The 21,690-nt window shown below is 44.5% G+C and overlaps 1 protein-coding gene and 1 long non-coding RNA gene across 4 annotated transcripts in view; both read left to right on the forward strand.

Annotated features, from left to right (window-relative positions):
* The first annotated feature begins 45 nt into the window (after positions 1-45).
* LOC132660174 (uncharacterized) lies at positions 46-9,968 on the forward strand. Its single transcript, XR_009601460.1, has 2 exons — positions 46-1,660; positions 3,972-9,968. It is a non-coding gene; the product is annotated as an uncharacterized LOC132660174 (long non-coding RNA).
* Positions 9,969-12,296: 2,328 nt separating this feature from the next.
* KATNBL1 (katanin regulatory subunit B1 like 1) overlaps positions 12,297-21,690 on the forward strand; it is a 58,344-nt gene continuing 48,950 nt past the window's right edge. For 2 of the 3 annotated variants that reach the window (XR_009601462.1, XM_015096913.4), the window contains exon 1: positions 12,297-12,430. The gene's annotated coding sequence lies outside the window, so the exon portion shown is untranslated. Of the gene's footprint in view, positions 12,431-19,904; positions 20,045-21,690 lie in introns of all 3 variants that reach the window. The other variant, XM_042252229.2, reaches the window with a different exon arrangement.

Consider the following 21,690-nt stretch of genomic DNA (forward strand, 5'->3'; position numbering starts at 1 on the left):
CGCAACTATAGACGTCACTTCCGTCCCAGAAATTGTGCCGTGGCCAATTGGTGAGCTTGGTGCTAAAGGGACTGTTGCAGGGACTGTTGCGCTTTCTCTTCTTTCTGTGGAGACCTTCTGGCTGTTACTTGACCTCTGAGGTGCGGTTTATGGGACAGAGGAAAGTCTATACTGACCCTGCGTTAGAGGTTGAAGCCAAGAAAGTGAAGTGAAAGTCGCTCGGTCGTGTCCGACTCTTCGCGACCCCCGTGGACTGTATAGTCCATGGAATTCTCCAGGCAAGACTACTGGAGTTGGTAGCCTTTCCCTTCTCCAGGATATCTTCCCAACCCAGGGATGGAACTCAGGTCTCCCGCATTGTGGGCGGATTCTTTACCAGCTGAGCAACCAGGGAAGCCCAAGAATAGTGGAGTGGGTAGCCTAGCCTTTCTCCAGCGGATCTTCCCGACCCAGGAATCGAACCGAGGTCTCCTGCATCGCAGGCAGATTCTTTACTAGCTGAGTTACCAGGGAAGCGTTGAAGGCAAGTGCTTCTGCAACTTCTACGTCTTCTTGGGAACACAAGTTCAAATTTCTGTTTATATGCGTGGTTAAACCACGCATTGTGTGACTTTGAGCGAGTTGTTTAGTGGCTTCTGAGTGTTGAATGTCCACCGTATTCCAGGAGCTTTGTGTTTATTATATTCTTTAATTCTCAGAGTAACAATGCGTCGTAGATAGTTCTATCCCTGCCCTGCACAAAACCTGGGAAGCCTGTGGGCATTTTAAGACTCTTGGGCTCGAGATTCAGTTTCCCTTTGAGTCCTGGCTTCGCTACTTAATTGTGTGACTTTGGGGCAAGTCAGATTATTTGTTTTCAAACCTTTTCATGCCTAACCTGCTTTTAAGGCTTGTTCTGAGTTTAAACGGAGTGCTTGCCACAAATGCATTCCATGTTTTTTATTTTATTTTAAATTTTATTTATTTTTGGCTATGCTGGGTCTTTGTTGCTGCATGTGGCCTTTCTGTTATGAGGAGCAGGGATGGTGCAGTGGCTTCTCTTGTGCAGGAGGAACTCTAGGGCCAGCCGTCTTCAGTAGTTGCTGGGTATGGGCTCAGTAGTTGTGGCGCAGGGGCCTAGTTGTTCCTTGGCATGTGAGATCTTCCCTAATGAGGGATGGAATCTGTGTCCCCCAACCCTCACCCTGGCAGTCTGACTCCTAACTACTGGACCAGCAGGGAAGTCCTGTGTTTTTTCAACATCACTAATCTCCAACATTCTTCCTAGTGATTGGGTTTTATATTTAATTATATGCCTATATCATAATTAAACCTATTACCGGGTATTTAAGTTGCTTACTGCTTTTTTTGCCCTTTTATAACCAATATTGCTGCCATTGTCCTTCAAGTCATATACTCCTTCCCTTTTAAAGTACGCCTCTGCTTGGTATAAATTTTTTAGAGTGCTCATGTTCATGCCTAGTGGCTCAGTCTTATTCAGCTCTTTGCGACCTCATGGACTGTAGCCCACCAGGCTCCTCTATCCATGGGATTTTTCCAGTCAACAATACTGGAGTGGGTTGCCATTTCCTCCTCCAGGAGATCTTCTTGATCCAGGTATCAAACCTGCATCAGCAGATGGAGTATTTACCACTGAACCACTTGGGAAGCCCCTAATAAGGTACTACAGATCTATTTACTCCTTTATTCTAGGAATCTCACAGTGTTATTTGCTGAAATGTGTTCCAAAGAACTGAGGAAAGGTTCCAAGGTCAAATAAATTCGAGATATTGTATTCTGCACATACATCCCAGAGATTCTCAGTGCTATTTGTATAACACTAAAACCACAAGAAGTGATGCAGTAAAGAAACTTCTTTCATTTTGTTTTCCAGTCTGCCTGAATGAGAAATCTGTCTCTCTCTTTTTGTTTTCATTACATCTGTTAGTTTCCAATGGAATTAGTGTTCTGTAGAACACAGGGGCCTACCTATGTGCTCAAATTCAAGAGAAAGGCAAAGTCACTCTTTAATGATCTGACTGATATTCTTAAAATTTGTTAGAATATCATGAGAAATAATAGCTTCTTTATAGAAATAGAGTTTCAGGTTGGAATGAAACTCGTGTGGATCCAAGTTTTTGCACAAAAATGTGTTTTGCAGGAAAAGTAAAGGGAAACCTATATTCTAATCCTGACTCCAAATGAGCTCCTAAGAGAGGAAGGAAGTCTTGGCCTTCATTTCTTCATGTGTAAAGCAAGGGACTGACATACTAGATTACCACATATAAAGGAATAGTGAGATTTCAGATCATTTTTTAAAATTGTACTTTCCATACTTTTCCTAATTCTCTGCATTATGCAGCTACCACTTTTGGATTTAGAGGAAAAAATGTTATTAATTATAATATGACATGATTTTAAACCTAAAAGCAGAATGATTCAGAGATTCACCTTGAGAGCCCTTAGAAAATACTGATGCCTTGGCCACACCTCGAGATTTTACTTCGTCTGCTTAGGGGGGATCAAATGCATCAGTGTTTTTTGTGTGGCTCTCCCGGTGATTCTACTTTGCAGCAAGGGTTCAGAACCACTGACCTAAGAGTGTTTCATTGCTCTAAAATGACAAGGTTTGAATTTACACAGAGTAGTTTAAGCAGTCATTAGTTTTTGAGAGCCTCCTTGTATTCCTCTCCCGTGGGAGAAACTTGAATTAGAAAATAATAGGAATACTGAAATTGTAAAAATAAATATTAAACTTCCCTTACTTTGTGGCTTTGAGCAAATGTTATTTTAATTAAAGAAACTATGAGAAGGCAAACCATGATTGCACAGGTCATATGAGTTGCCTTGTCTGCCCTTACAGTTTGTGCCACTGTCCAGTTTTGGCATTTGTGTTTGTGTCTTCCCCTCTCATCCCCAAACACCTCTTGAAGGGTCTGGTGAAGTGAAAGTCACTGAATCGTGTCTGACTCTTTGCGACCCCATACAGTCCATCTCCAGGGCAGAATATAGGAGTGGGTAACCTTTCTCTTCTCCAGGGCATCTTCCCAACCCAGGGATCGAACCCAGGTCTCCCACATTGCAGGTGGATTCTTTACAGGCTGAGCCACAAGGGAAGCCCTTTAAGGGTCTAAGCAGCTGACTGTTTCTAATACTTCATGCCATTTTCTCCAGAGCATCTGCATTTGGATTGAAATGAACAAAGAAATTTTCTGTTCATACAACCAGATTTGTGAGAATGCATCCCTCTAAAGGAAAAGGTTTTACAGCTACCTCTGAAGTTTTTGGTCTATGCCATTTTACAATGTCTCTATTATAATTCTATTTGGCTAGCCTCACTGGTTCAACCAGTTCCCCCAGTGTTTTAAAAAAAGCTCCTAAGCTTTTTAGCAGCTTCAGTAAAATGGGCTTCTATTGCAATCTCTAGTTATTTGTGTTATTTAACTCTGCTATCATTGTTGTCTTCTGAAAAGGAACACCTTACTATTATACCATTCATGGTACAATTGTTTCCATGTCAGTAATAGGGTTTTAACAGGATGAAAATTTTTTGCTCCATTTTGTCTATGCATTTTCAAACCCCTTTATCAGAAAAAATATATATATATTTTGAGGGGTAAGATCCTACCTTGTTAGTTCAGATTGGGTTTCTGCATCGTTTCTATGCAGATTACAATTTTTTCTGTTTCTGGTTCATGGCTATTCAGTGCCATGAAATGCCCCTGTCAGCAATGACATGAAATAATATGGTGCTCGGAGAAGAGGCTGGCTAGTAATGCCATTCATTCTTCGTTATCAACTACCTTTCTCATTTCAAGAGGACGGTTGTGAAATTCACATTTGAACAGGTTCCCATTATAGCACTTCCCTCCAGCACTTGCTTAGGAAGCTGGGAGGATTGCCATTCCCACAGATCCATTAAAGAATAAGAATGACAACCATAGTGTGAGTCATAATGATACATCTCTGATGGTGTAACCTGTTTCTTCAAGCTTGGTTACTCTGGATTCATGTGGTGATCAATGTCAGGTGTCTTGGGAGTAGGGTAAGCTGCATCCCACCACACAGAATACTGGAATCTAAGAACACTGGAATCTACATCCAGGATCTGAATGACCAATCCAGGTCAGTTGGGGCATTTTTTCTTATGTGCTAATTTTTAAAAAGCTTCAGTTGGTTCCATTTTAAAGCATTGTTTTATAGCCTGAGTTTTTTATAAGGAGAATTGTTATGGGCTGAATGTTTGTGTCCTCCCAAAATTCATATGTCAAAGCCCTAACTCCCAATGTATTTATTTGAAATGAGGCTTTTCTGTGTGTGTGTACGCTAAGTCGCTTCAGTTGTATCTGACTCTTTGCTACCCTACAGACTGTAGGCCACCAGTGTCTTCTGTCCACAGGATTCTCCAGGCAAGAATACTGGAGTGTGTTGCTGTATCCTCTTCCAGGGGATCTTCTGGACCCAGGGATCAAACCCTTATGTCTCTCTGTGTGTTGGCAGACAGGTTCTATTATAGCGCCACCTGGGGCTTTTGTGGGGACAGGCAATCAGGGTTAGATGAGGCCATGAAGGTAAGGCTGTCACACTGGGATTAGTGTCTGGGAAGGAAAGTTATGACCAACCTAGGTGGCATATTCAAAAGCAGAGACATTACTTTGCCAACAAAGGTCCATCTAGTCAAGGCTATGGTTTTTCCAGTGGTCGTGTATGGATGTGAGAGTTGGACTGTGAAGAAAGCTGAGCGCTGAAGAATTGATGCTTTTGAACTGTGGTGTTGGAGAAGACTCTTGAGAGTCCCCTGGACTTCAAGGAGATCCAACCAGTCCATTCTGAAGGAGATCAGCCCTGGGATTTCTTTGGAAGGAATGATGCTAAAGCTGAAACTTTGAAACAATACTTTGACCACCTCATGCGAAGAGTTGACTCATTGGAAAAGACTTTGATGCTGGGAGGGATTGGGGGCAGGAGAAGAAGGGGACGACAGAGGATGAGATGGCTGGATGGCATCACTGACTCGATGGACGTGAGTCTGAGTGAACTCCGGGAGTTGGTGATGGACAGGGAGGCCTGGTGTGCTGTGATTCATAGGGTCGCAAAGAGTTGGACACGACTGAGCGACTGAACTGAACTGAACTGAAGAAGACACACCAGAGAGCTTGCTCTCTCAGTCTGCCATGTGAGGACGCGGTGAGAAGGTGGCTTGCTACAAGCCAGGAGGGGAGTGCTCACCAGGAACTGAATCAGCCAGCATCTTGATCTTGGACTTCCCGGCCTCCAGAGCTGTGAGAAATTGGCTGAAGAGTATACATGCCATAAATGTATGATAATTTAACCAGTCCCTAATTGATGAGAATTTAGGTTGTTCCCATTTGTCAGTGTTATGGAAAAAAAAAAAAAAGGTTGCTATGAAAATATCCCTGGGTACTTTGTCAGCATAGTTCTGTAGGAGATTCATACAACTAAGGTCACCTGCCACAGAGGTTTGGAGAAGGCAATGGCACCTCACTCCAGTACTCTTGCCTGGACAATCCCATGGATGGAGGAGCCTAGTAGGCCGCAGTCCATGAGATCGCTAGGAGTTGGACACGACTGAGCGACTTCACTTTCACTTTTCACTTTCGTGCAATGGAGAAGATATGGCAACCCACTCCAGCATTCTTGCCTGGAGAATCCCAGGGACGGGGGAGCCTGGTGGGCTGCGGTCTGTGGGGTCGCACAGAGTCGGACATGACTGAAGCGACTTAGCAGCAGAAGCAGCAGCCACAGAAGTTACAGTTACAATATTAATAGATTCAAATAGGCCCTCCAAGATGTGCTAATCTGTATTTTCAAGAGTTTGTGGACTAAATTATCTTTAGTTTTGTAGTGAGTTATATAGTGTCCCCTCCAAATTCACATCCACCCGGAACCTCAGAAGAAGAGAAGGCACACAGACATATGCGCAGGGTGGAGGTCCATGCGACAATGGAGGGAGACTGGAGCAATGTGGCCACAAGCCAACGACTGCCCCAGCCACCGGAAGCTAGGGAGAAGCAAGGAAGAAGGGTTGTTGTGTAGAGCCTGCAGAAAGATCATGGCCCTGCCAACACCTCGATTTTGGCTTTCCAGCCTCTGGAATTGTGAGAGATTGTATTTCTGTTTTGAGCCACTCATGTTTCTGGTACTTTGTTACCGTGGTCCTAGAAACTAATACAAGTTTCCTTCTGAAAGGGGTTCCATTCAAATGAATTAAGCTAACCAGGGTTAGCTCAAGTGAGAAGTATTCACAAATACTAAAATAATATTCCCCAAAGCTGCCAAATCAAATCCTAAACTTTAAAAATTTTGCAGTTTTAATTTCCTAATTGCTGTAAATTAGCAAAGTGTTTTTTTTTTAATTTCTGTATTTAAACAAATATGTGTTAATTGTTTATCTGGCTGTGTTGGGTCTTCGTTGCAGCACAGAGGATCTTCACTGCATTAGGCAGGATCTTCCATCGCATCACATGGACTCTAGTTGTGGCTTGCAGGCTCAGCAGGTGCAGCTTGTAGACTTGGTGGCTTTGTGGCCTGTGGGATCATAGTTCCCTGACCAGGGATTGCACCTACATTCCCTACGTTACAAGACAGATTCTTAGCCACTGGACCATCAGGGAAGTCCCAGTAAAGTTACTTTTAAACAATTATTTTTTTTTTTTAAATTTATTGTATAAAATGGAAAATGCAAATAAGTAAAAAAAGGTAATAAATCCTACCATGCAAAAAAATGATAACAATTTTCATGGACACTTTGATTTAGACTCTCTCAGACATTTTTGATTTATATTTTGACTTATTTAACACATATTTTATAACATGCTATTCCATGAAGGGCCATATTTTTATTTTTATAAAAGGTAAAGGACAGGCAAAGGAAAAAACATGGCTAAATCTTTCAGGTTTTTGTGTTCGTTTTAATTCCCTGATACCTCTGACAGATGTTCAGGTTCTGTTGCTTTTATCCAGCCTCGGCTGAGATCGTGAGGCACCACCAACTGCACTTTTTCGCTGCCCATTTCCACCATCCTCTCCACCCAGCTGCAACTGGAGCCACACTCCACTCCCCAGGACTGGGGCTAGTCCTGCTACCCTTTGTAGGTGAGAATATCGCAGTAGACTACTTGTGTTCTCCCCGTTAAGGATTCAGAGTTGAGGTAACTTTGGGCTGCACAGGTAGCTCAGTAGGTAAAGAATCTGCCTGCAATGCAGGAGACACGGGAGACGTGGGTTTTATCCCTGGGACAGGAAGATCCCTGGAGGAGGGCATGGCAACCCACTCCAGTATTCTTGCCTGGAGAATCCCATGGACAGAGGAGCCTGGTGGGCTACAGTCCACACGGTCACAGAGAGTCAGACATGACTGAAGTGACGGAGCATGCTCGCATACCTGTATCTGTCTATCTGTCTATCTATCTATTGCTCCTCAAGGCTTGCAGGATGTTAGTTCCCCTACCGGGAGTTGAACCTGGGCCACTGGCAGTGAAAGTGTGGAGTCCTAACCATTGGACCATCAAAGAATTCCCTGTCTTTCTTTTAGAGTCACAATTAATGTTGGTATTTTAAAGACTTTGAGAAGTGGTATACTACAGTAAAGAAATATTTGTTGTATCCAATAGTTACCAAACTGCTGTAGCCAAGGAAGCCTTTTCCCTCTTTTTATTTTCAATCTAGCGACATCTTGCAGAACAGGTGTTCCAAAGAACATATTTAATATTGCATAGCCAGTTTCTGTTCAGACTCAATTTTCTTACTGCCAAAGTGGTTTGGCCTTGTGTCTGGCTCTAAGAAGCAGACTTCAGTTTTCGTGGTCTCCCTGCAGCTCCAGTCTCTTGAGGCTGTAGACCTTTGTAGACCTCTTGAGGCTGTTTGCTCTTTCAAGTACCCTTCCCAAAGATATTATCCTGCTTCTGATGCTCCTTGTCCTGCCATTTCCTTTCCTTTTTGCCTGTACCTTGCCTTTGAACTCCTCTCCACTGTGCGTTTGTGATGAACCCTCTAAGCAACCACATGACTGGACTTGTTTTGCGAATGGTCACCGCTTTGAGATACTCTGTACTGATTACTAGGCCGTCAGCACCACAGTGAATCTGTCTCCCCAGCACTAGTCCCCCTCCTGGAGCTGGTCTAATTCCAAGTCTGGCTTTCCCAGGGAGCAGTCAACCAGATTGTATTCTTCTCTTAGAAAAATCACTGAAGAGGTCACCTTAGGGGTGGGAAGTATCTCAGAGGGAGTCACTGTGGAATGTACTACTGGAGTGTTTCACATGGGTTGCCCTGTTCCCAGCATCCCCTGAGAGAAGAGTTACTGTTTTCCCCATTGTGCAATTGAGGTAAAGTGGCGTGGAAGGGCCCAAAGGCAGTAGTCTAGGCTCCTGCGAGAGGTGAACCTTGCTCCAAAGCTAGCGTCCCTTCCACTCTAACATGCTGCCCCTCCCTTCTTTCACTTGGTGACAGTGTGCCTAGTTGCAGGAGGTCTGTCGGGGAGGGGGAAGATGGTCTCTTGGGCTTCAGATTTGAAAAATCTACAACAAATATCATCATCTGCTTTCCAGCCGGCAAAGGGTAACAGCTGCATCCAAAACAAACTGCTTTAACAGGAGGATCCGCTCCCAGTCAGCTGTCCCCACCCTCCACCCCTCAAACAAAATCCAGGAAATTGCTGCTTCTGCCACCGAGAAGGGCATGTGTACCGTGGTGGTATTTGAAACGACTGTAAATCTTGCAAACTAGGAGTGCACTTTGCTAGTTTCCAGTGGTACTGGCTTATCTGAAACTTTCCCTCCTGTCACTCTTTCCTTTCACAGTCTACACAGGAAGGTGGGGAAGGGAGGAGCAGAATAAAAGGGACGGCCTTCTCACTTTGCCAAAGTCAGCTGCCTGGAATTTTCCAGGGGCTCTGAGGCTGAGCAGTGGATGTAGTTAGCCATGGAAAGGATGAGCTATTGTTGTGTTTTACATCTCTTCACGCTGGTCTTCTACCAGGCCCAGCATCATCCTGGAGGGGTGAGAATGGCATCACCATAGTCAATCCGCAGGTTCCCTGAACCTCTGACCTGAATGACGGCACTTCATACCTAAAGTTCCGTCCTCCCTGCCGCCTCTCACTAGCCATCTTGCATCCTGATGATAGACTAATCCTTCCAAAGTATCGATGTAACTCTGTCACTTCCCTGCTCAATGCCTATGCCTTTTTAAGTTTCAACTGCCATTTTTATTATTATGTGCATTTATACAAATTGGCACTTCAATTGATTTTGTATGGATTGACCTACAAAATATGATATTTATCATAAAAAAGCAGCTTACAAAGTGGTAAGTAGGATACGATCTCATTTCTGTTCTTAAATATAGTTATAATTGCATAGCAAAACATCTGAAAAAAACACATGTTCAAATAGAAACCGTGCTTGTCCATAAGTAATAGACTTTTACTGGTTTCTAATAATTTTTTTCTTTCCCAAACACCTTCGCTTGATCATTCCAGATCTCCACAACCTGTCAGGTGACAGTCTTTGCTCCTGCTACTAGCTAGAGCTCTTTCCACCGGACTCAAATCGGGACAGAGAGCAGTCCTGGAATTTGTTTTGTATTTCTCCCACTGTCAAAATCCTCTCGACTCCAACCTTCCTACATGATCTCTCCCCTGACTCTCCACTCAGAAGCACTCTTATGGCATGGCATGAGAGTTCTTTTCTTACATGGGTGTTTATAGCCATAGTTATTCTACACACTGCTCCTGAAAGATGTCCATATCCCTGCAAGAGGGAGATGTAGGGCAGAGAGGCTAACTCAGCTGCCTGATCACTCAAATGGAAGGAATATTTAAGGCAGTCGGAAGGAAGGCCTGAGGGAATGGCTAGAGGGGTGAACTCTCTGAGACATCGGAGGGCTCTCTGAGAACTGCTTTTCTATGCATAAGGTCTGGTGGTGCAGGGATAATAAAAATATCTGTGGAACGCACTTTTAAAAAATCCATTAAAAAGTCTTGATTGAGTTCCAAGGGGGGCGGGGGGGGCGGGGAATGCCACTTTATTGACTGAAAAGTATCAGTGAAGAAAACTGACCTGCATTTTCATCACTAAAATGGTATATATTTCCAAAATAGCAATATGAAGGCAAATTTATTCCTTTTCACCTTAAGCTATGTTGAGGTTTGGCAGCCACATGGGCCAAATGTCCCTAAACCCTGGAACCCAAGTCTGGAGACAAACCTACCTGAAACTCTTGCCCTAAGAAGTTTTAGAAATGAGAATATCAAGGTTCTCTTCGGGCCTTTGGACAACCTGAGGCCTTGTTTGAGCTGAAATCCTTCTGTGTCAACACCGCAGATTCCCTGAGTCCTGGGACTCCGTTAGTTGTCTTACCTCATCACCCAGCCTTCCTTGAGGGTAAGAACTATGCCTTACACTCTTTTGACCCTCCTGTGGGGAGGGCCCAGCACATTGCCTTTGTGTAATGGGTCAAGAAATTCCTGTTTGTGATAATGGCGATGAAGAAATAGCTTGAGAGAAAGTGACTTCACCTATATATGAGTTTTATTTTCTTTAAAATGGCACACCCACTTAGTGTAAGTTCTAGTCAGGGAACGTTCTATGCTACACAGCCCTAGAACTCGGAGCTTCTGCTCCCTCCGTCACTCAACCTGCTGGGCTCTCCCAACCCTCCCAGCTGTTAACAGGCGGTGCCCCATGCAGAGGCATGTGCCTGCTTGCGCTTGGTATGATCTGAGAAGCTCTCCAAGACTGCTTATGCAAAACATACCCTAACAGTATTTCTCCCATCAACCTAAAGTAGTGCCTGAGATTTTTACCATTACTTATTTTTTTTTTTTTTTGTATTTAGGACCTTGTTACTAGATAGAAAAAATATATTGTTATTATCACACAATTATATTTTAGTTCTGATTAATTTTTCTGCCAGTTCCAGAGCATCTAGGATAAACCTTTTATCATTGCATTCACCACAGTGTATTGGAATGATCTCCTTCCCTATTTATCCAAGCCACTGTGAGCTCCTCCAAGCTATCTGCCGGTAGAGTGCATCCTGGCACAATGGTGGGCCTTCAAAAATATTGTTGAACCCAACTTAGGCAACCTGTTCCTTAGGCAGCCATGGGGAGCTCTTAATGGAGTTCGAAAAGCAGTGATGTCTTTTGGAGGGTGGGGGATGTGACGAAACAACTGTTTCGTCAAATGCGCTACTTGGGTGGCTTCTGCAAGGGATGAAAAGCCCACCAAAGATGCACTTGCTCCCATCACAATTTAGTTAACTTTGATCAGTAGCTTACTTTTGAAGATAGACTCTGTCTCCACTACGATGAAGAGAATTACCCTCGATAATTAAACATCACCTCAGGGACAGACCCAATCCTAACCTCATCTCAGTGTTCCCCATCCTAAAGAAACTGAGCCTGCTTCCTGGGGACAGGGTCTACATCACGCATATTCGTTGTGTTCTTAAGAGTCAAGAAAAGAGTCCAGCAAGTATTAGGAAGTAAAAAATAAGAGCTAACAATTATATAGTGCTTACTATGTGCTGGGCTTCCCTGGTGGCTCAGACAGTAAAGAATCCTTCTCCAACGCAGGAGACCTGGGTTCTCTCCCTGGATCAGGAAGATCTCCTGGAGAAGTGAATGGCTACCCACTCCAGCATTCTTGCCTGGAGAATGGAGCAGGGGCTGCCATTTGTATTTGTTTGGCAGCCACATGGCTGCCAAACGTCAAGGCAGAGGAGCCTGGCAGGCTACAGACCATGGGGTCACAAAGAGTCAAACACGACTGAGTGACTGATACAGTCCTCTAAGAATTTTATATGTGTTAACTCATGTAATCCTCAGGACTATGAGGCAGATACCATTAATAACCCCATTTGATAGATGGGGAAACCAAAGCTTAAGGGCGTTTATATGATTCCGCAAAGGTCGCAGAGTTCCAGTCTGCCCTTTCAAAAATTTTGCCTTGGAGCACTTAAATGAGAGTGAGTGAGTAAATCTCTCCCTGCACCACATTTTTATAGCAGATTGTTTGCTCCTTCTGGTCCAACACTTAAAGCACGGTTTTATCCACTAGACTGTCACTAGCGCGGGGTCATTCTTTCTTTGACTTTTACATCTCAGTTCCTAGAGCAGTATTACTTGCCGCATCATACATAGCAAGACTACATACTGCGTACCTGTGGCCGCCAGGGGGCACTGTGGCCACACGTTGTCTTCCCCCTCCCTCCATCCCTAAGCCACCTGAAAGAGGCGGAGCCAGCACTGGGCGGAGCCTCCAAGAAGCCTTAGGGGGAGCTATCCCGGCGGGCCGCGCGCGCGGCGGCGTTTGAATGGCCGTTCCTGGATCTCGGCCGGGGAGCCGAGGGATAGTCTGGGCTGCCGGGCGCAGTCGGTCAGCGCCTGGGCTGGGCGGAGGCGCCGGGGTACCATGAGGCGCCGGTAAGTGACGAGCGGGCCTGCGCCTGCCTCGCGCCAGCGGCTGCCCTGCCGGGGCCGGGCCTGACCGCGCCCTGGGCCCACCTGCAGGCCCCGCGGCGGCCTCTCCCCGGCCTGGCCCGCGTGACGCTGCCGGGGTCGGGGGTCGGGGCGGCGAGGCGGCGGTGTCCGGTGGAGCCCCCTGCGCTACTGTGGCGAGGAGGGTCGGGGCGGCGGGTGCTGGCGGCCGCCCGGGTGGGCGCGGGAGGTCTGGGCCGGGAGAGGCGTGGACGGAACCTACTGTCACTTGTTTATCTTCGGGTGGAGCCGACGTGTGCATCCCGCGGAGGGGGAAGGACGCCGGCGTCTGAGGCACTGTGTTTGAGGACAGGTTTTCCCAAGAGCCGCCTAGGCCCGGCAGTGGCATTTCCTTATTTTCTGCCGGGTCCTTGCTTCCCTGACACATAGCCTTTTGTTCAGCAGGACAAAAACTTGACATAACTGCATAGGAATTGCTGATTGCAACTTTAAAAACCTCATTGTATTTTCTGAAAAGTTGTTCTGTAACTACCTAGGCTTTTACCACGCTCTTAAATTGGCTTAAGTATGGAGAAAACAAAGAGTTGATTTGTTTTCTAATGGCTCGTAAAATTCCTTGAAAACAGAGGTGTCTATGTCAGTTTCTTTGAGAGCTTAAAAAAAAAAAAAAAAAAAAGGGATCGTAACAAATTAGGTCTGTAACAATCACCAGTTTAGCACTTGGCAAAAAAGAGAAACTAGTCTACCTAATAACTTCAGTTTCTATAGTTTATTTCGTTGTGTGTGTGTGTGTGTGTGTGTGTGTGTTTAAACAACTTAAGACTAGAATCAGAGTTTATACATTGAGGCTTTAAATTGGCCAATAATTAGCATTATAATAATAACATTGGTTAATATTTATTTTGTGCTTTCTGTGTGCCAAGCACTGTTTTGAGAACTTTGATATGGGCAGAATTATTATCCTCATTTTGACAAGGAGGAAACTGAGGCACAGAGAAGTTAAAAGTGACTTGTACGAGATTACACAGCTAATATGATGGGGACCCAAGCAAACCGGCTCCACTCTTGTAGCTATATTCCTCTACTGCCTCCTTTACACGTGGTTCTCTCTAGTTTACAAAGCAGTTCCATTTCACTTACTTCTCCCAGCTGGTGAGCTGATATACCTGTGAGGTGCCTTGCTGTACATGCACACGCTGTTAAATCGCGTTCTCCCGTGGACATGCTTAAGTTTTGTGAATTAAGCAAAAAATCCATTGGCTATTTTAAGATAAATAGCATGTATAAAGTTTAAGTTTGTGTTGTAGTTTATAATTCGAATTCGTTTGTATCATTTCCTAAAAGTGTAGAGTTTGAAACCTATGTATTCCTTAAAATATACCATTGTATATTAATGTTTGTTTCTGAAAACTTACTGAATTAGCTTAAATAATAACTCCATGACAAGAAAGTGAAGTCACTCAGTCGTGTCCTGCTCTTTGCGACCCCATGGATTGTAGCCTACCAGGCTCCTCTGACCATGGAATTTTCCAGGCAAGAGTACTGGAGAGTGGGTTGCCATTTCCTTCTCCAGGGGATCTTGCTGACCCAGGGATCAAACCCAGGTCTCCCGCATTGCAGGCAGACGCTTTACCATCTGAGCCACCAGGGAAGCCCCCATGACAAGAAATAGGATTCAAAACCAAAATCATTTCAGAAGAAATAACCATTTACACTTATTTACAGCTGAGCATTTAAATTTCATTCATCAGTTACTAAGCACTGTTAGGCCCAATTAGTTATACAAAAGAAATGTGCCAGGGCAGCAGAACCTGAGGGAAGTTAGTCTAGTTTGGAATATAAAATTAACCACCACCACCACCACCAAAAAAAAAAAGATAACATGAGATTTGCTTCATGAATGCAGTGGGTGTGTGGTGAACTGGACTGAAATCAGTAAGGCTTCTGCAGAGAACCCAAACTGAAGATTGGATGTAGGACCTTGAATAATATGAATGGGGAATTTTAGTGGGGAAGCAGTGTGTTCAAAGACTTGGAATTGGGAGTGAAAATTATATTTTTAGGGAACAGTAAGTCTGGTCTCTTTGGAAAGTTCCTACTGAGGAGAAGAAGATTATGGCAGAAGAGTGCCAGGAGTGTTATATAAGACCCATACATCACAGAAGTTTAGGTCTGACATAAATATAAAGCAGAGAGAGAGATGATACTAGAAGTTTACCAACTTTTAAATGGTGATTCTCAATTACTGTTTTGCCCTTCGGGGACATTTGGCAGTGTCCCAACTTGGGGGGTGGGGTGCTACTGGCATCTAGTGGATAGAGGCCAGGAATGCTGCTAAACATCCTGCAGCAGGGCAGGGAAACTAGTTACCCCAAATGTCAGCGCTGATGAGGTTGAGAAACCCTCTTTAAAGCTTTGGTAACATGGCTAGCCTCCCTCCATGTGCTTTAGAGAAGTATGAATGATGAATTTTCAGAGCAGGAGCACAAGCAGTATTAAAGTTAGGGAGGAGCTGCTTCAGATACCTCAAGAAGACAACTGTTGTTAGAGTCTTGGGGGAAGGAGAGGTTGTAAGGAGTTAGGATAGGCGCAGTGAGAATGGAGAAATAGCAGCCCACTCCAGTATTCTTGCCTGGCAAATCCCATGGACGGAGGAGTCTGGGGGGGCTACATTCATGGGCTTGCAAAGAGTCAGAAAATGACTGAGCATGCCTTAAGAAAGCACAGGTGGTGAAATGAGACTATGATTTAAATAATATTTTTCCTAAGTTTAAAAATAACGTATGTTCAGGGTAGGAAATTTAGGAAATGCAAAGAAAGTGTGAAAAGAGGGAAAGCCACTTACAAAATCCCCCAAGCAGAAAGACCAACCGTTAACATTTTCTTGCGGTGGTTCTTTTCAAATTTTAAAAAATGATGATTGGTGTTTTCTTTTATAAATCTAGGATTAGGCACATTTCTTCTTTGGGGGATTTTTTCTTTTTTTTTTTGACTCAGCAGATCATGAATATTTCTCATTCTTTGAAAAATGTTCTTTTTTAATGGTCAGCCTTCTTTTGTGTGTGTGTGTGTTGTTTTGAAGTTGGAAATATTTGCTTTGTATTCAAAAGAGCATTTTGAGTGAAAGCCGCTCAGTCGTGTCCAACTCTTCGCAACCCCATGGAGTACAGTCCATGGAACTCTCCAGACCAGGATACCGGAGTGGATAGCCTTTCCCTTCTCCAGGGGATCTTCCCAACCTAGAGCTCAAACTAAAGTCTCGTGCATTGCAGGAGGACTCTTTACCAGCTGAGCCGCAGGAGAAGCCCTTAAGGACATTTTGAAGGAAGACATTAGATCACGATGACTGATTAACTGTAGGAAACAGTAGAGGTAAAAGTTCACGGCATCTCCAAGATTTTAAGTTTGGGAAGCTAAAATAATGGTACAGCTACTAAGATAAACCGAGGTTCTTGGAACTTACCTGGCAGTCCAGTGGTTAAGACTTCACCTTCTAATGCAGAGGGTGCAGGTTTGATCCTTGGTCAGGGAGTTAAGATCCCACATGCCTTGCAGCTAAATAACAACAAAAACAAAAAAACCTCTTGAAACAGAGGCAGTGTTGTAAGAAATTCAATAAAGACTTCAAAAAATTGTCCACATTAAAAAAAAAAATCTAAAAACTGGCCTTCTCATAATACTTTGCATCTTAGGTATATAAACTGCTATTTACAGAGACACATAATGAGATTTTAATGAGGATCCTTGATGCCTATCAGCTTTCGTTTTTCCTATAACTCCTATAATTAGTAATCTTCCTCTTTTTTTTTTTTAACTTTTCTTTTTTTGTACTAAGCTTATTTTTCAGTTCTTTCTTAGCAAGTTTTTCCCCTTCTGCTGCTGCTAAGTCACTTCAGTCATGTCTGACTCTATGTGACCCCAGAGATGGCAGCCCACCAGGCTCCTCTGTCCCTGGGATTCTCCAGGCAAGAATACTGGAGTGGGTTGCCATTTCAAAAATACGTTTTCTTTTAGAATACTAAGTAAGGCTTAAGTTTGTGAATCATGAATCTTTACTTTGAAAGATTAAATGACTAGTTTGGGGTTTTTTTAAATGTATAGATTGCCAAAATTTATAAGCAAGAGGCGAATGTAATTCTCCCAGAGGAGGAGGAATTATCTTTAGAAAGTCTTGTCCACTGGTGAGATGCCTCAGTACATCACGTCAGTCAATATTACATTGCTGTTTTATCAATCATTATTTTTGTTGATCTATACCAGTTAATCTGGTAGTTTGTGGAAAACATAGGAAAGTAAATTAAAAAAAAAAAAAAACCTTAACGCTAATACAAATGGTACTTTTACTGGGCATATATGCTTTTCAAATTGGATAGGATGTAATTTGGCTTTTTTTTCTGTTGACTCTTTAGAGTTCAAATCCGTTAACTTTGGAAAAGTTTTGTATTTTCCTTGTTCTTGGGACATGATGAGGGTAGAGATGGGAAGAAACTTCTGAAAGTTCCCCCCAGTTTGTCTTCACTATAATCACCTCTCTCCCCTTCAGTGTTACACACTGCCTAAGATTCTTTTTGCCTTTGGACAAGTCACTCAGGAACCTCCCACCTATGTATGAATCATGAATGCCCATTCTGGCGTTTCTTCTCTTTAGTATAATCTTAAAACAGGCAGCTTGGTGTTATATAGGAAATGCTGTAACACAAAGTCACAGTTCTAAGCCTGGCTCTCTTATTAGTGGCTGAGCGTTCTTGGGCAAATCCCTTAATCCTATCTGTAAATTGAAATTATCTCCAAGGTCCTTTCCAGCTCTTAAGAGTCTGTGAAGTATTTGCTTTTGTGGTTACCACCAGAAGACTATTGGTATTTCACATCTTAGCTTGAGTTACTCATAGATCATAAGTGATTTCTTCCAAAGGCATTTGTAAAAGCTACTCCCATATAATAAAATTGGGAGTGGAATTTTAGAATGGAATTTTAAGTGCTGCTCGAATGCAAGCTCCAGGAAGGCAGGGATCTTTGTTTTGTTCACTTTTGTTTCCCAGTGCCTAGAATGGTAATTAGTAGATGACTCAGCCGGTATAGCATCTGCCTGCAATGCAGGAGACCCAGGTTTGATCCCTGGGTCGAGTAGATCCCCTGGAGAAGGGAATGGCTACCCACTCCAGTATTCTTGCCTGCAGAATTCCACGGACAGGGGAGCCTGGGGAGCTGTAGGCCATGGGGTCACAAAGAGACATCACTGAGCCACTAACACTGTCGCTTCCCTTTTTCATGCACCTAATATTTGTTGAATGAGTGAAGGAATGAGTTGTTTTTAAGGAAAGACAAGCTTTGAAAGAACTCAGAATGCAAATCTACATGATTACAACCCAGTCATTCCTACAATATAAACATACCTCCTAGTTGTTGTAAAGCATCCGTTGTTCACTTGACTGCCTTTCAGAACTATTAGTAATCGCTGCCCTGACTGCTCCTCGTGCTCACAGAGTGCACTTGTGTCCATCACCAGGCCTTATGTTGAAGCCAGCTTGACTTTTCAGTGTTGCTTTTACTTGCAAAAATCTGTGCTTTGCCTATTCCCTGTTCCACTTAATTACATTATTAACAGTATGGTTAGTGTTATTGCAAAACTAAATCATATATGTTGATAAAAAGTTGGCCTTTCATCTATGGAGGACTCATGGCATAGTGTGGATGAGACCAGCACCCTTGGCTTTTCCATTCTGGTCATTCTAATTCTACAACTATCATATAAAATAATCTTCAGGAATATTTCTAATCATATGGTTCCTATATAAAACTCTGCAGTCAGTCTTTTTTGTCTACACACTCCAGAATCCTGGACCCAGCATTCCATGATTCTGCATTTTAGCCAACATGCCTTTCTAATCTGTCCAAGTCTTTTCTCTGTAGTGACCTGGACTCTTAACTGCTCCCCCACCTCCACCCCACCGCTTGCCAGATCTTTGTCCCCTACCCATGGATGGAACACAGGCTGTCAGCAGTGAAAGCCCAGAGTCCTAACCACTGGACTGCCAGAGAATTTCCTGGACTCTAACTATTTCATTATTGACTAGTTGGTGTAGATAATAATGAAACAAACAAAAAAAAATTATTCTTACCTAGAAAGTATGTTTTCAGGTAAGGAGAGGCTGACAGACTTTCTCAAGAAGCCTTTATTAGGTGGCATTCATTGTTTGGCTGACTTATTAATTTACTGAAAAATAACATCAAGGAACAAGAATCCTTTAAACTCTACATAAACAGTTTTTTCTCTCCTTGTTGGCAGACATATTTGGAAACTAAGGCCTAATCAGAAAAAAATTAAGTACCTGTGTAGTATGTATAGTTAGTAGTATTAGTTGAGTTACCTTAAAAGTTTCTTTTTTTTTAAGTTTTAATACTAATAATTTTTTTTTAAAAAAAGGAACTAAAGGAGGCCACTGTGTGACTGGGCATGGCAGATGAAGGGGGAGAGGTTTGGAGGTGAGGCAGGAGAGGCAGTCCAGGAACCCAGCACGCGAGACCCTGGGGGTTGTGTCGAGTCTGATTTTTAGACCAATAGCAGTGAGATAATACCCCAGAGTTCTAAACAGGGAAGAAGCTGATAAAGAGGTTAGTATTTTGGAAAGATCACTTGAGCCATTATGTTCAGAACATCTTCGAGGCAACCCGGCGGGGTTGCCCAGAGACCGCGAGGCAGGCAGTTGTCGTCATCCAGGGGACGATACTGGTGGCCCAGCCCGAGAGTCGTGGCAGCAGAAACAGAGTGGAGTGAAGGGACTCCTCATTCAGGAACCTCATTCAGGGGCTCAGAAGGCAAAGCTAAGAAGTGCTGATGCTGGGTTGGATGAGAGCCTCAGAACGTGGGTCAGTAAGGCTCTCTTGTTTCTGACTCTCCCAGCTGGATGGATGGTGGTGCAGTTCTTTAAGATGGTTGTGGGACACCATCTGGAGAGAGCTGGGTGGAGGAGCTTGATCTGAGTTTGGACTTGGATATTGGATGAACGTCCGAGCTTCATGTTCCTAAATCAGGCCAGCACCGGAAATGAGGACTGGGGAGTCCATCCCAGCCCAGGTGGTAATTGAAGGGGCAGGCAAGGCTGCGAATGCCTCTGAGGAAGAGCTGAGTGTTGCAGAGAAGGAAAGGCAGGAGAGCCTGGGCCGGAGGAAGCCTGACCCGTCTGGCTGGGCAGAGGAGGCTGAGTGTGCCAAGGAAACGGAGGAGAGATGGGGCGGGAAGCAGAGGGCCGATGGGAATGTGTGCTTACAAGGCCAGCTGTGCAGTGTGCCCAGGCTCGCTCAGTCTTGTCTTCATGACCCCATGGGCTGCAGCCTGCCAGGCTCCTCTGTCCGTGGGGTTTTCCCGGCAAGAGTACTGGAGGGGGTTGCCATTTCCTTGTCCAGGGGATCTTTACAACCCAGGGATCAAACTTGCACCTCCATATCTCCTGCATTGCAGGTGGATTCTTTACCACTAGCGCCGCCAGAGAAGCCCTTAAATCGAGAAGATTTCTGTGAGGGGAGGTCAGTAAGGTCATTCGCTGCGGAGAGGTCAAGTCAGACAGCAGCTGGAAAACTGCCTGTCAGCTTTTGAGCCCTGTGAGTCGTGGGTGACCTTAGCTGGAGCTGTGCTGGTGGCACAGTGAAGGTGAAAACCGGACTGGAGTGGGAGGGGGCAGGTGTGGGAGGCGAGGAAACGGACACGACTCTTTCCCAGGCTTTGCCTACGGTGTGAAGAGGGAGATGTCAGTCATGGAGGGTTTTTGGCTTTATTTTTATCTTTGTTTGAAGGTAGAAGAGACTTGAAGAAGGCAATGGCAACCCACTCCAGTACTCTTGCCTGGAGAATCCCAGGGACAGAGGAGCCTGGTAGGCTGCGGTCCATGGGGTCGCTAGGAGTCAGACACAACTGAGCGACTTCTTTCATGCATTGGAGAAGGAAATGGCAACCCACTCCAGTGTTCTTGCCTGGAGAATCCCAGGGACGGGGGAGCCTGGCGGGCTGCCATCTGTGGGGTCGCACAGAGTCGGACACGACTGAAGCAACTTAGCAGTAGCAGTTAGTGAGTTCAGTTCAGTTCAGTCGCTCAGTCGTGTCCGACTCCTTGCGACCCCATGAACCACAGCACGCCAGGCCTCCCTGTCCATCACCAACTCCCAGAGTTTACCCAAACTCATGTCCATTGAGTCAGTGATGCCATCCAACTATCTCATCCTCTGTTGTCCCCTTCTCCTTCTGCCCTCAATCTTTCCCAGCATCAGGGTCTTTTCAGTTGAGTCAGCTCTTTGCATCAGGTGGCCAAAGTACTGGAGTTTCAGCTTCAACATCAGTCCCTCCAGTGAACACTTTAGGATGGACTGGTTGGACCTCCTTGCAGTCCAAGGGACTCTCAAGAGTCGTCTTCTGTGCCCACAACATTGCTTGGATGGTTTATCAGCATGGATGGGCTAGCTTTTATATATATATAGGTACAGCTTTATTTGTTGGCTCTGCTGGGTCTTCGTTGCTGAGCAGGGCTTTCTGTCGTTGCAGCCAGCAGGACTGCTCTGCAGTTGTGACGCCCGGACTTCTCACTGTGGTGCTTTTTCTTGTTGTGGAGCACGGGCTTGAGGGCACATGGGCTCAGTAGTTGTGGCTCCTAGACTCTAGAGCAGAGGCTCAATAGTTGTGGCGCATGGACTTAGTTGCCCCGTGGCACGTGGGATCTTCCTAGATCAGGGATTGAGCTCAAGTCTCCTGCATCGGCAGGCAAATTCTTTACCACTGAGCCATGAGGGAAGCCTGGGCTTTGTTATTTTGCGGTAACAAATAACCACCAAATCTCAGTGGTTTAAAATAACAAAGAATTATTTCTTCTCAATTCGTGTTACATGTGAACGGTTGTCTGGGATCTCGACTCTGTGTTGTCCTTGCTCAGGAATACTGAGCAAGTTATCTTACCATGCCTAACTTCAGGGTGATGGGCACGTATAAACCTATCATGTTTCTGAAAGAACTGGAATATCATAACACAGTTTTAGTGTGTACCACAGTTGGGGCACTTTCTTTAGATTATATTCCTACAATTATCTGCTGTTTATTAGGCACCCACTATGTATCAGGCACGATTCCTGATACAGTGCACATGGTTTCTGGTCTCATGGAGCTCACAGTCTAGTGGGAGGACATGGACAATAACCTAATAACCAAGTTAATTTCAGGCAGTAATAAGTGCGGTGGAGAGGGGAAATGGGGTACTGCTGCA

The sequence above is a fragment of the Ovis aries genome, chromosome 7 (assembly GCF_016772045.2).
Source record: "Ovis aries strain OAR_USU_Benz2616 breed Rambouillet chromosome 7, ARS-UI_Ramb_v3.0, whole genome shotgun sequence".
Taxonomy (NCBI): domain Eukaryota; kingdom Metazoa; phylum Chordata; class Mammalia; order Artiodactyla; family Bovidae; genus Ovis; species Ovis aries.